Genomic DNA, 10,243 nt, shown 5'->3' with positions numbered 1-10,243 from the left:
GGCAAATGGGGTCTTGGAGCTATGGCAACCCCCCTCCATCTTTCTCAGTCGCCCACCCTTCAAAATGCCAGCCACCACCTTGTCATCCTTTTCGCCATTTCTTTTCCACCCACCACCATTTTATATTCGGCATGAACTGGAGTGATGTGAAGTTATCTGGAAATGGAGGATGATGTGGCAAAGGCAGGGAGGGGCGCAGACACAGTGCACACAGGAGGAGGGAGGGGCAAGAAGGCGGCAGGCGGGCTCCGAGAATTGGAGGGCAGAAAAGGGTAAATTGCTGCTGTCATACTCTCCCTGGGACAGTAAAATCGGTTTCTAAAGGCTCTCCCCTGCCCTCAATTATTTTTCCTTCTCTGAACCCCCTCCCTTAAAAGAAAATATTTCATGATAAATGTCCAGAGGGCAGCTGGAGTAAATCAGCAGAACGACCAGCCACGAGAAGCTCTTTGTGCCACGAGCAACCATGTCCGTTCATCAGCCCTCCAGCTCTTCCTTTCAGGAGAGGATGGCGTCTGAACCTCGGGGCCCAACAAACACAACCCTGAGATGCTGGGGGGCCCTGCCAGATGGACCCCCACCCAGCCTCAAAAGGCAAGGCAAAGGTTTCGCAGAAAGCAAGGGCCGGCCTCCTTCATGTGGCAACAGTGATGCCAGGACCTCCTGCCCACACGCCTTCCGCCAGAAAGGGGGAACAACGGCCGGCCGGGACCAATTGACTGGCAGGGCTTCCCCTCCTTCCAGCTCCCCTCAGGTGCCTGGACACGACTCTCCTCTGCGGCACACAGGCTAAGCGGTCTGTCTCTTGTGGCTTGTCCATCCCCCCAGACCAACCGAGCACAACTCCATGAGGTAGACTTACAGTTACATCCACAGACTCTTCCAAGTCTGGAGGGAGGAACTTCTCAGGGCCACTTTTAACTGCTTGGTCCATTAGGGCAGGTCCTTCCTCCATTTCTTCCCCTGACCATGAAGCCACGGAGGGGCCCTGCCTCTCTTCTCAGGGGCACCCCTAGGCTGCATCGCTCCCCCCCTCCCCTTTTCCCCACATTCCTTTGCCCTGCCCTGGCTCTGAGGGGCAGCGGGCAGGCAGGCAGGGGGGCCAAACAGCATAAAGCCACGCAGGGAGAGGATCTGGCAGCAACTGCTGTCTGCTTCCCAGCGGCCACCCGTCCCTCATGCTGTCCCTTGGTAGAGTAAAAGAGGACAAACCTTTGCTAGCAACTTCCTGCTTGGTAAGGACTCTGGGCAGGTGCTGTGCAGTGTCTGTCAGCAATCGGCCTCTGTGAGAAGGAAGCCTTTCTTTGGCCTGGCAGCCGCAGTAGGGAACACAGCAACTGCAAAATGAGTTTTGCCACGATGGGGGGAGGCCAGCATAATAACCTTCCCTTCGGATCATCTCTAATTCCCACTCACCGGGCCAAAGAAATGAGTTCGGGCTGCTCTGCATGAATAACAAGTGACCTCTCTGAATCTGAGAATGATTCACCATAGGCTGGCTTCAACTTGGGGAGGGGGTTATTACTAGCCCACTTTGTTGCCCCTCTGGCAGGGTCTCAGCTACCCATGGGGCTGGGGAATGGTTGGGATAGGCGGGCTGAGAGCCTTTCCATGTGGCTAAGAAGTGGGTAGCAATTGGGAGCTGCCTAGAGCTGGTTAGAAGTTAGATGACAAAGGCAGAACTGATTCAAAGGCATCAAGGGCTGAGACTCTACTTTTCGGTGAAAGAAGGGCCCCTCGCCTGGTGGTCACCAGGGTGGCAGCGGGGCTCCTGCTGATGCGTTGCTCCTGCTCGGGTGGGGCTCCCGGGTCACCAAGATCCTTGGCACACTAAGCCCCTCTGGGTGCCAAGAAATATACGGCAGGAAGAGCATTCAGTGAGGCTAGGAGATTTGTCAGACTGGACTCCGTGGCCCAGCTACTCTGCAGAGGGCAGAGAGGGCTCCAGTCTGTGGGTGTTCAGAGAAGCTACCACAGGAGCTCGGGGATGGATATCAGCACCAGTCATGTCTGAGTGGTTCTACTCGGATCTTCCTTTGTAGGAAACCCTCCGGCTTCTGTGCAGGAAATGAGCATCAGGAGTCATCATAGTATAACACAGAAATGAAATCCACAGCATCCCTCCTGAGCTTGCTAATGGCTGAAATCTAAGAGTCCAAGATTATTATTACAGTTAACGGCACAATCAGTCAGATGTTCAGATTGGATTCTTCCCAAAAGAACTTGATAGGTAGATAAAATTCTTTTTACCTAGGAAGAGGCAGATGTTGATGCCCGATGTTGCTAGCGGTGGTCTTGTTGCAGGATGGAAGCTGTTCCAACCAAAGCTGCCTTCCACAATTGACCGATGGCAAATGTGTCAGTGCCAATGGGGTTCAAGGGGTGCTCCAGTTGTTTTGGGACTGCATCCAAGGTGCCTATGTCTATTGGTACCACCCTTGCTTGCCTTTGCCATAGTCCTTCTATTTGTAGGTCTTTGTATTTTGTGATCTTCTCCAGTTCTTTCTCTTCTACTCTGCTGTATCCAGGCACTGCCACGTCCACTATCCAGGCCTTGTTGTCTTTCGTATTGGCAATTGTTAAGTCCAGGGTGTTATGTGGCAGGTGCCTGTCAGTCTGGATCCTGAAGTCCCAGAGCAATTTAACTTGTTCATTTTCTATGACTTCTTCTATTTTATGGTCCCACCGATTTTTGCTTAAAGGCAAATGATATTTCTTGCAGATCTTCCAATGCACCATTGTTGCTACTTTGTCATAACACTGCTTGTAGTCAGTTTGTGCTATTAAGGAGTCTGAGTATCATCACCATTATCATCCACTCACCTTGCAGTTTGAAGAGACTCTGGGTGCTTCAGGATTCCTTCCTGAATACCTTAGTTTCAAGAAGAAAATTTAGGACCTTATTGCAGCACCAAGCATTGTGTTATGCAGAATTGGTGCTTTGTCTTAAACATCGAACTCTGCACTCTCTTCTGACCAGGTCAGGGTCTAGGAGAATTTACAGGAGTACCTGCCGCTCCACCGTAAGCCTTGCTAGGAGCTGCTTGGGCAAGTGGGAGGCCTGTTTCGCATGCGTCTGCTTGTTGGTTGTGTCCGTGTGGCCGAGGCATGGAATAGGCATGCCCTTGGTCAAGAGGGAGTGGTGGGCGTGCTGTCCAGCCCGTGTATGGGAATTGGTTAGTTAGCAATTGTGAGCTGCCCCCTTAAGGGAATGCATCATGGTAAGTGTAGTTAAGGTATCCTGGGAAATTTAGTCCATGTCACATGACCACATCTGTAATCCTGATTGGTCACTAAATTGGCCCTCGATGGGTTGGGGGAGGTTTCTTCACTCTTGCCTGAACTCACGGACTCGTGGTAACTGTTCTACTTCTACTGCTACGAGATGGGAGGAAAAGGATAAGGAGATAACCACATTTTTACCTACAAGACAAATATGCAAAGGATTGGACATTAAGAAGAACTTGGTCACAAATGTGAGTTATGAGGGTACCTGATGAACCAATAATAAAGACTTTGTATGAATGTTTTGTTGAATTTATCTATCTGCATCTGTACAGAAGACAAAATATACCACTGTACAGAATACAGAACAGTGGGATTCACATTTTGTTACTCCCGGTTCTGTGGGCGTAGCTTGGTGGGTGTGGCAGCGGAAGGAGACTGTGACATCTCCAGTCAGAGGTGGCACTGGCCGGTTCTCGGAACTACTCAAAATTTCCGCGACCGGTTCTCCAGAACGGCTCAGAAGCTGCTGAATTCAGGCCCTCTGGAGGGAATGGCTGCAGAATACAGCCAGAAAGGAAGGCTTGAACCCAAGACACACCTTCTCCTGAAAGAGATTGGGGAGTAAATCAGCAAAGCATCTTGCAGTTGAATTTGGGATGGGGTTATGTGCTCTGCTCCTGCTCTTTAAAAAAAGGCCCAGGGCTCTGTGGTTGCAAGTTCATTACAGAAATAGAATTAATCAGGAAAGCCGGTTTAGGCAAATACATCCCTTCCTGTTTCTGGTTCCCCCCTACTTTGTGGGATCAGCAATTCACACCTTCTGCTGGCCATTTTGTTCATTGGAAGGTATCCAGAGAGGCTGGTCTGGGCTTTCTGACAACTGGAAACCCAGGCAAGGACGTCCTGCTGCCCGGCTTGATCCCAGGACTGAGGGCCCGGGGCAGGCCACAAAGTCAAGGGCCTGGGAGGTGTTTCTAGGAACAGCCCAGAGGGGCTGGAATGGAGCCCGAGAGAGGGGGCCCAGGGCCATGGGCAGGCAGGGCCCCAAAAGCAGCTGGACCCTTTGACAGAGGCGAGGGCTTCCCAGGAGTCAGAGGTGGGGGGGAGGGTCGGGGGTCCTTCCCAGCATAATGGGAAATGCAAGAGGCCCCTGGCAAGCGGCCGGGTCCTGGCTGGCCCTTCCCCAAAGACTGCTGGGCTGCAGGGAGCAGAAAGGGGCAGAAGGCCCGGGAGGGCAGCTCCTGAGGGAGGGGGGCTGCAGGGCCGCCCAGGCAGCTTCTCCAACGGGGCCGCCCTCTTTGCTGGGCTGACACCTGGACGGGCACCGCCGCCTCCTTCCCGCTCTGCAAACTCACGACAGACCCAGATCAGCGCGGGGACGGGGGCGGCCTCTTTGGCCCGGCAAAAGCAGCGCCCTTCCGCTTCAGGCGACCCCGAAGAGCCGCGGCGGGGAAACCCGGCGTGCCCCCGCGGCCTCGGCCCGAGCCAGCCGGGAAGGCGCGCGCGTCTGGGGAACAGCCAGGCGGAGGGCGGAGGCCCCGCTTCACTCCCCGCGGCTGCCCTTGAGGACGGGCGCTGCTGGCGGGCCGATGAGCCGCGACCGCCACGGGCGTGACCGCAGCCGCTGCCGGGGATCGGCAACCCCGCGGCGCCCGGGCCCGGCAGAGCAGGCGCGGCGACGCCCCGGAGGCCAAGAACGGCGCCGGGAACGGGCTCTCGGCCCTGCCCAGCGGCTCTGGCGCCCTCCGCGGAGCGAGGTAAGAGGGGCGAGGCGGGCCCCGGGCTGACGGGAGGCCGCGGCCGCCGAGCGGAGCCGGCGTCCGTATCCTCGGGGGGCTGGCAAGAGACCCGCGCCCGGCTCAGTGCAGGACGGTTCCTCCCGCGGCGATGCGGCAGCGAGGCCGGCCCGACCCTCGGCAGAGCCTCCGGACCTCCGCGTGGGGGGCGATTAGTCCGCCGGCCGCGGCGCTTCGCTCCCGGAGAAGGCCAGAAAGGGCGGCGGCGGCGGCGTTGCGCCCAGGCGGGAAGTGGAGCCCCCGCCCTGGTGTGTTTTCTCCGCCCGAAGCCTCCCCAGCCGGGCCGGTTCGCTGCCCTCGGCCAAGCCCGCCGCCCAACCTCGGCGCAGAGGAAGCGCTGCGGCTGCTGAGCCGGCGGAGCAGAGGCGCCCCACTTGCCCGTCCCTGCCCAGCTCAGCCCGGAGCCCTCCGCAGCCGGCGCCCCCGGCTCTTTGGCCCGGAGAGCTGCGCAGCGCTCTCGGCTCCTCGCGGAGGGCGGAAGGGTCTCGGCGGAGCAGGCTCGGCCTTTCTTTCCCTCTCGAGCGGAGAGGAGCCGGGCCATCGAAGCGGGGCAGCCGCTGCAAGTGGGGGAGCGCTGAGTCGGCGGGCTGCGGCCGTAGCTGTCGGGAAGAGTTTTCCGAGGAGAGCTCCGGCTCCCCTCCCGGGAAAGGGGGTGAAGCGGCAGGCAAAGCCCTGAGCAGGAGCAGCTCCCTGTTTAGCAACCGGGCGGCTGCGAAGCCTCTTTCCAGGGCAGGTCCTCCCTCGGCAGGGATCTTCTGGGGGCTCTTAGCAAAGGCTTCCAGTTCTCCCGATGGCTTCCGGACCCTTCCTGCACTAAGCAGATGCGGGGACGGGGGTTTTGGTAAAGCAACGAGTGTCAGTTTTGACTGATCGATTCTCAAAAGTCCTAGAGTGCTTTTATCCAATTTCACACAACACTTCAAAATAAAGCCAAATTCATTTTGGGCAGAAATGCCATTTAAAGGTTTCTCTGGGTTGCAGCAAAACAAAAACAACTGATTTTGTTTTATGGGACCGCGAAAAGAAAAAATGGGGAGGCAGCATTGATCTGGGAGGCCTCCCTTGCAAACAGCCCCCTGGCAGCCTTGGAGGAGCATCTGTTTTTATGGAGCCTTTAATCTGGGGGAAGCTGTGGTCACTTGTGTTGGCAGAATTGCAGGGCTGCCTGATGGCATTTCTACCATTGGCCTAAAATATGTTTTGCCCACAGGAGGATACAACTTGCAAGAGGCACATTTGTGAAACTAAAGCACCCAGAAAATTCTACTCTTCAGAAAAACCTGCTTCTTCCTTGGATTAGAAAGCAAGTTAATAATCCCTGCCTGTTTTCCTGCTAGACTCAGCAAGAGAAGCCGAAATGCAGACGCCTGAAATCTGATCGTGCTCTCTATTACTTCTTCTCTTGTAGCTTTTCCATTCGTAGGCAGAAATTGTTCTTTTCAAAGGCACCTCATGGAGCTGGAACATTAGAAGAAAAATACCGTTCTCTTGTCAAATATAGCTTCTTTGTTTTTTCAAGCAGATGGATAGGCTCAGGTAGTATTTTAAAAAAAGACTATTTTATATAGAAATATTCATGACTTTTCTAATGCCAGAAAATAAATATTTGTTGCTCAGGCTTTTATGGTCAGAAAATGCCTGTTTGGGTATATTTGAAAAATGTACAGTGCCTTAAATATAACAGATTAAACTTCAGCTCTAGAATGTATTGGTCTATTTTCCCTAAGAACTTGGCTTTCATCAGACCTTCCTAAGAAATTTGTGTTCTCCGGGTTCAGTTCAGCTCAATTTTCCTGCAGAAAGGCCACAGGCTGGCAGGGATCCCTTTTGACGCTTCTTCTTTAAATAGGGTGGTTCTCCCTGTCAGCTTTGTTTAAGGGGAATTTCATATGTGAAATTTCTGCATGAAACAAACGATTTGTTGTCAATGAGCAAGTGCACATGGGGGGCGGCTTTAAATTAATGGTCAGTATCTTAGGCCACAAATGTGATGCAGAGAAGGCACTAATTCCTGACAAGATCTGGAGTAATTCCTAATGCTATGGAAGAGTTCGTCTCCTCCTGATGGGTGCTGGGGAAGACCTGCTTGCTGGCTCATGAGTGCCTATCATTCCATTAAGGACTATTAAAGTCTGTCTGTCTGAAGCTGCAGATTCAAATATCTCTCCCCTCCTTTTGCCTGCTTTAAAATAACAACACCCTACAGCTTTTGGTAAAACCATTATTGGAGGAAATGTTTCCAGAAACACATTTTCCCCATCTCCACTTTAAAATCCTTGTTAAAATCCTTGTGTGATACGCCTAATTTCAAGACTGACCATTAAAATGGCCTGAAAGGCAAAGCTTGTTGGGACAATGCCCTCCTGCCCAGAGAGGCTGCTCCACCACCTGGGAGCTTCTATTGGCTGGGCTCCCTCCCTCCCTCCCTCCCTCGCCCTCTGTCCGGAGGAAGAGGGCCTGGCCTGGCAGGTGCCCACCCACCCCCATCATCCCCTGCAAAGTTACTTCTTTCTGAGCTGCTGGGGGGAGAAGGGAAGTTGTTTGAAAGGGGGGGGGTTCGTTTTTCCAGGGTGCATATTTTTAAGCCATTTCCTTCTGAATTTTGCTAATATTTCAGCTTTTGTTTTTTTTCTGAGACCAACTGACCTGAGCCAAGGGAAGTGAGGGCTGGCAAAGCGGAAGGGGGGCACGTGAACTGGGTACTGATTGCAGGTGGAGGAATCCTATTAAACCAAAGGTAATGTTAGTCCAATGGGAGAATTCAATGGAAAGGCTTGTTAACCTTCCTTAAGAGCCAATTTTTCCCTTCAAACTCCGAGATGACAACACACAGTGTCATTTGTGGGGTGTTTTCCATACGTGTTCATTCTCAAAACTCTTTTTCTTTTGTTCTCCTTTTCTTATAATGGAAGGAAGATAAGGCCTCAGAGGGCATTCAGGGAAAACACAAAGCAGCTGATGGCAGCTCGGCCCAGAACTGCCCCAGGCCCCACTGAGCAGGAGAGGCAGGTGTGCCTGGGAAGGAGGCCCCTCCTTGGGCAGGACTGGTGGGGTTGGAGGCATGGATGGCCCTTAAGAAAGGTGGACGTCCCACTCTCTTTGATTCCAGAGAGGTGCCAAAACCGCTCAGAGGGGGGGAAAAACCACATTGACAGCTTTTAATGCTCCCTTTTTTTGTCTTCAGAAATTATAAACATCTGAAGGAAACGAAAAGAGGGGGGAGAATCCCTCCATCCCCAGATGTTTCCCAGATTTGCAGCCTTACATTAGCCGCCTTGCATCCTCAGACATTCTGTTCCTTATTACAGCTAAAAGGCAGATTCCTGGGTGGGAGGGGCTAATCTCAAACTGGAGCATGCCAGGAAAGGTCCAGTGGGGCCAGAGCAGCCTCCAGGGCAGCACTGAGCTTCAACTCTTAACCCTTTGGTCTCCTTGATTGGTGGCCCAGAAGCTGGGCTTGTGGGAGGCAGAGGAGACCAGAGGGGAGGAAGGACGCATCTGGCTGGGGGAAAGGCACATCTCCCAGCCCTACCGGGAGGGGGAAACACTTCTGTTTTGGCCTAGGCGGTCATCCTTCCCCGTCAGCCTGGGAGGGGAGGCTTTGTCCCTGGCTGGTGTTGATGGTGCTCCAAGGAATTGGTTGCCGACATCCAGGATCCACGTGGACTACTAGGTCAACTTGGTGCCGGGCCTCCTGTTGAATGAAGGGTGGTCATTCAGACCCCAGCCTGGCTTTGTTTCTGGCTGGTGGGAGTTGGCAGGGAAGGTGGGTGGTGTCACGGGGCTTCCTCCAGGACCCCACCCGCCCTTTCCCACAGGTCTGCAGGCCCAGGGAGAGCAGGACGCAGAGCCAGCTGAAGCACCTTGGAAAGCACGCTGGGGGACCACGGCTGGTTCTGTTGAACACGCGCTCAGTTACTCCAAGGCCTTGGGGGCTCCAAAGGATTCTGCGACTGCCCCTCCCAAAACAACCCCCCGTGGGGGCAGGGGATACTGTCCACCCCATCTGCAGGCCCACAGGCAGCCTCCTCACCAGGGGGCTTGACGGGCCATGAGGGCCTTAAGAGGCCTGCCAAAGGAGCTGCTGTCTTGCAGGGTCTTTGCGATGGTGTTTACTTGAAAGCAAAGGGGAGCCTGGTAAACAACAATGGGGGGGCTTCACTGCTGCTGCCCCCTTCTGGCAGTCGGCCCACAGTTACTCTGCAAAGTGGGACACGTAAGGCCCTTTCAGTGGGGAGGGAGACTGTCTTTGTATTAACAGGGTATATATAGGTTGCCTTTCAATTAGCCAGATTTGTCTGAATGATTACTGTTAAAATTTTCCTAAGAGTTGCCCTTAAATATTTACTATGTATTTGTAGTATGAAAACTCTGCATATATTTGTCCCTTGATTCAGGCAAACTATCTGGTCTGAAAAAGATGGATGAGCCAGAAAGGCCCTCGGGGCAGCAGTTTCCCCTTTGAGGGGCACCTTGAGAACTGCCTTCCCGCCCCCCTCCCTTTGATGGTCCCCCAAAGCAGCTCCTTCCCCCACTTGGCGAGAACAGCAGGCTCTGCAAGCAGAGGCCGCTGCCTGATTTCGAGGTCCCCCTGGCAAAGGGGATGCAGAGTCGGTTCCCTTTCCTGCTTTCGGAATTTTGCAGAATGAAACCCAAAAGGAAACTTTCAATCAAGGCACCAGGAAAAATAGCCTCCCTCCAGCAGACGCTGATAAGGGTGTAGCAGCAGTGAAGGCCCCTGGACTGTTGCTCTTTGCTTTCCCTCCCCGCAGGACAGAGTGGGGCCCCTCATTCTCAGGGCCACCTTCCTACAAAGAAAGGCAGGGTCTCTGCAGGGAAGCCACCGAGCCCCAAATGGGAGCCAGGAGGCAGGGGTGTAAATCGTTTACTTTTGGCTCCCCCATGAGAGAAGGAGTGTTTGGCACTGAGGACTAGCTGCTTGTGTGCTGACTGGGGGAAGCTTTGGGGGAAAACCCCTCCCCTCCCTCCCGGTTCTTGCTCCTGGCTCAAAAGGGTTCTTTGCTTACTTTGCACCCTCCTCCTCCTCCTCCACAGGGAATTGATCTCTGACCCCACCCCCACCCCACTCCCTGGGCCACTTGGGAGCCGGTAAGGCCGGAGGGATGCGGAGGGCAGGCACCGCAGGAGCCTCTGCTCTGGGCCTCGAAGGGCGGGGGCTTTTCCCGCGGAAAGCGGGCCCGGTCCGAGCCAGCCGAGTC

At 54.3% G+C, this 10,243-nt stretch overlaps 1 long non-coding RNA gene across 1 annotated transcript; it reads left to right on the top strand.

Annotated features, from left to right (window-relative positions):
- The first annotated feature begins 4,471 nt into the window (after positions 1 to 4,471).
- LOC148129789 (uncharacterized) lies at positions 4,472 to 6,726 on the top strand. Its single transcript, XR_015750591.1, has 2 exons — positions 4,472 to 4,985; positions 6,235 to 6,726. It is a non-coding gene; the product is annotated as an uncharacterized LOC148129789 (long non-coding RNA).
- The last annotated feature ends 3,517 nt before the right edge of the window (positions 6,727 to 10,243 follow it).

Source organism: Notechis scutatus, chromosome 9 (assembly GCF_049901735.1).
Source record: "Notechis scutatus isolate UNSWTSFEM ecotype Mainland chromosome 9, rNotScu1.2, whole genome shotgun sequence".
NCBI classification, from domain to species: Eukaryota; Metazoa; Chordata; class Lepidosauria; order Squamata; family Elapidae; genus Notechis; species Notechis scutatus.
This window is presented reverse-complemented; position numbering and strand designations above follow the sequence as displayed.